This window comes from Apium graveolens, chromosome 4 (genome assembly GCF_009905375.1).
Source record: "Apium graveolens cultivar Ventura chromosome 4, ASM990537v1, whole genome shotgun sequence".
NCBI classification, from domain to species: Eukaryota; Viridiplantae; Streptophyta; class Magnoliopsida; order Apiales; family Apiaceae; genus Apium; species Apium graveolens.
This window is the reverse complement of record NC_133650.1, coordinates 219,656,537-219,660,126: the sequence shown is the minus strand read 5'-3', so window position 1 is coordinate 219,660,126 and position 3,590 is coordinate 219,656,537. Positions and strand designations below refer to the sequence as shown.

The 3,590-nt window shown below is 36.0% G+C and overlaps 1 non-coding gene across 1 annotated transcript; it reads left to right on the top strand.

The window, feature by feature from the left end:
* Positions 1–882: 882 nt before the first annotated feature.
* LOC141721894 (small nucleolar RNA R71) lies at positions 883–989 on the top strand. The gene has a single exon (XR_012574936.1). It is a non-coding gene; the product is annotated as a small nucleolar RNA R71 (small nucleolar RNA).
* The last annotated feature ends 2,601 nt before the right edge of the window (positions 990–3,590 follow it).

The following is a 3,590-nucleotide window of genomic DNA, read 5'->3' as shown; positions in this document are numbered from 1 at the left end:
TGAAGTTGTGATCTCATGAGTGTTTTATTATTGATAATTTGAAGTGTTAGTTAAGTGGTTAATTAAGTAGTTAATTATAGTTAATATTTGATCAACAATTTTAAGTGTTATTATCTTAACATTGAGAAGTAATCATACATTGGTGAGTGAGTTTAATTAGACAATAAATTAGTCTGAGTCTCTGAGGGAACGAACTAGAAAGTATTCTATATTACTTGCAAACGCGTATACTTGCGTGAATATTAGCGCGTGTTTTCGCCCTAACAAGCCGCAACTCCTCCAATTCAGATTTTTCATTCGAAGATAAACCTGCACCTCCATGAGTTTGTTGTTGAAGTTGGAGTTGTTGTCTTGGTGCATATTGCGGTTGTTAAAAACTAGGAGGGTTGAATTGCTTTGCTGCATACTACTGATAAGGCTGTTGCATCGCACTCTGATTTTTGCTCCAGCTGAAGTTACGATGATTCCAGTTGTCAGGATGATAAGTGGCTGGAACTGGTTGCTGCGATCTCTGAAAGTTGCTCACAAATTGAGCTGATTCACTAGATATAGCGCATTGTTTCGTCGCATGTGAACCTGCACACAGCTCATAAACACTGGTTGATTAACACCATAGTTAGCCGGAAAATCGATCTTCAAAGACAACGCCTTTAATTGAGTAGTGATAGATGTAGCTGTATCCACTTCCAGAACTCCTGCTACCTTGCCCTGTGGCAATCTCTGGGTTGGATACTGATATTCATTAGTAGCCATCAGTTCAATTAGACAATAAGCTTCCTCATAGCTCTTTACACATAATGCTCCACCTGATGCTTCATCAAGCATGGGTCTAGATTATGCTCCCAACCCAATGTAAAATAATTGATGATCATTCAATCAGGCATGCCATAACGAGGACACTTCCTAAGCATCTCCTTGTAGTGCTCCCAAGCTTTATATAGAGTTTCTCCCAATTGCTGCGTAAATTGAGTAAGAGCATTCCTGAGTGCATCCGTTTTTGCCATAGGGAAGAATTTAGTAAGAAACTTTTAAGCAAGATCCTCCCAAGTAGTGATAGAACCAGCTGGTAGAGAGTGTAACCAGCTCTTAGCCTTGTCCCTCAGAGAGAATGGAAATAGTCTCATTTTCACAGCATCTTCGGAAACATTATTGAACTTGAAGGTGTCACAGATATCGATGAAATCCCTAATGTGCATATTGGGATATTCCGTCGGTGAACCCCCAAACTGGACTGAAATCTGTACCATCTGAATCGTGATAGCCTTGATTTTAAAAGTATTAGCCGCGATGGCTGGTCTGACAATGCTAGACTGAATGTCATTGATCTTCGGTTGAGAATAATCCATCTAAGCTTTCGGATTTGCTAATGGTTCTCCCATTACAATGATAACTAGAGTACCTTAAATACACGACTAAAGTAAACCTTGTAAGTAAGAGAGTCCGAGTCAGTGAACTTTAATGACCACTGATGTCATGCACATAAACTAAAAATTAACACTGAGTCCACGACAGCGGCGCCAAAAACTTGTTAGGGCGAAAACACACGCTAAAATTACATGCAAGTATACGCGTTCACAAGTAGTCTAAGATATAAATCAGATTCGTACCCATAGAGAATCTTTTTAGTTAACTTAAGTTTTTCCACCTATGCAAAAATGGTATGGCTATCGCTCAATGCTAAGATAATAACAAGTTGAGATGTTATAACTAAGATTAAACTAACATGTAATTAACTAAGAATAAAAGTGATTGAATTAACTATATGCAACAAATATGGGATTCTAACTTCATTAAATACTTCATCCAAAGTCATTATTTTTAACCTTGGCATGCAATTGTGATGACAACTAACCAGACATCCATAAAAGAGATAGAAGCTAAATAGACACCAATTATATTGAGGCCCTATATGTCTATAGAATTTGATAACATAAAGGTTTAATGCGCAAGTTATCTATCGTGATTACATAGGGCAAGTAAAATGGTTAAATTACCTACGAATCATGCATAATAATTATACAAGAACCTATGCTATCATTGCAAGTTCTGAACCTTTATATTCACTTTCGCTTCAATAGAGATTAACATGTTATCTTATATGTTAGCTACACACATAAGACGAATAAGCACAATCAATACTAGGATATCAATGAATCACCACACACCAAGATATTGAAATAAATTAACTATAGATATCCATAAGTAAATCTGTTAGAATCTCATGATAAAGATTAGTTCATAACTGAACTCATTGTCACCATATGTTCCAATGAAAACATGATAATAAACAATATAAGGGTACTAGGGTTCAAAGAAAGAAAAGAAAAGAAAAGTATCAACTATATTAAAGAAAAGAAAAGTCTTCTTCTCCGTAGTCGTTTTGTGATCTTCTAGGTCTTCGTATTGCTCTCCCTGGTCTCCTTGTGAAAAACATCTTTTTATCACTATATATAAGCCCCTAGTGGACTTGGACTCTTAAAATCATCAAATTCCACTCAAAACAGGATTCTGGGGCAAAAAGGGCAGCGCGGCCGTGCTCAAATTAGCGCAAAGTGGGGGCGGCCGCGTAGGGTTTCTAGATTTTTCTGCTGATTCTTCTTTTGGCCGTATCTTGAGTTCTGCTCGTCAGAATTATGTGATTTAACTATCCACGTGAAGCTAACGAGATTCTATTCAACTTGAGAATGGTATAGGCTTCCAATTCGTAGCTGTTTTTAGTATATTTCCTTGAAAATCTCTTTTCTTCGTTTAACTGATGCCTGAAATGCAATAGCACAAAAACATATCAAAAATACCAATAACTTGAGTCCAAAATACCAACTTAAGCTTGTAATGAAGCGTTCCAAGTAGATATAAAATCCACTTATCAGGTTCAATTTGAGATAGAAAAGAATGGTAGAGACACTCATTTTGAGTGGCTTTTCTGGTCGTGACACCACTATCAGGATTTTCCTTGTACCATCATGATTTCTTGAAGCTTCCCCTGAATCAGTATTTCCAGAATTATCAGTATTTACTTTATCAATATTTAAGGAATTAGAGTCTGATGGAGAGTATCTACTGATGTTTCTTGATTTGAATTATTTGAATCTTAATATGAATCATGTTGCTCCCCCTCAATATGTGCTTCGGTATTTGTAGTATTTCCATTGACATGTGGCTCATCAAAGTTTAGAGTGACACTGGATTTGCAGTATTGGGATTTATCAGATCATCAGGATTAAACTATTTAACATATGGTACTTTATTTTCAAATCTCAACTTTTCATGGTCATCTACATCTTCTAGACTTGTAATCTTCTTGTCATCAAAAGATACATGAATAGATTTCATGACCATGCTTGTTCTCAGATTATAAACTCTGAAAACTTTTGTTGACAGTGGATATCCAACAAAAATGCCTTCATCATCTTTTAGATCAAATTTTGTAAGTTGTTCAGGATGAATTTTGAGAACAAAAAATTTGCAACCAAATATGTGAAAGTACTTCAAATTTATATTCTTTCCCTTCACCATCTCAAATGGTGTTTTGCCATGCTTGTTTATCAATGTTGCATTTTGTGTGAAGCATGCAGTTTGCACAACCTCAT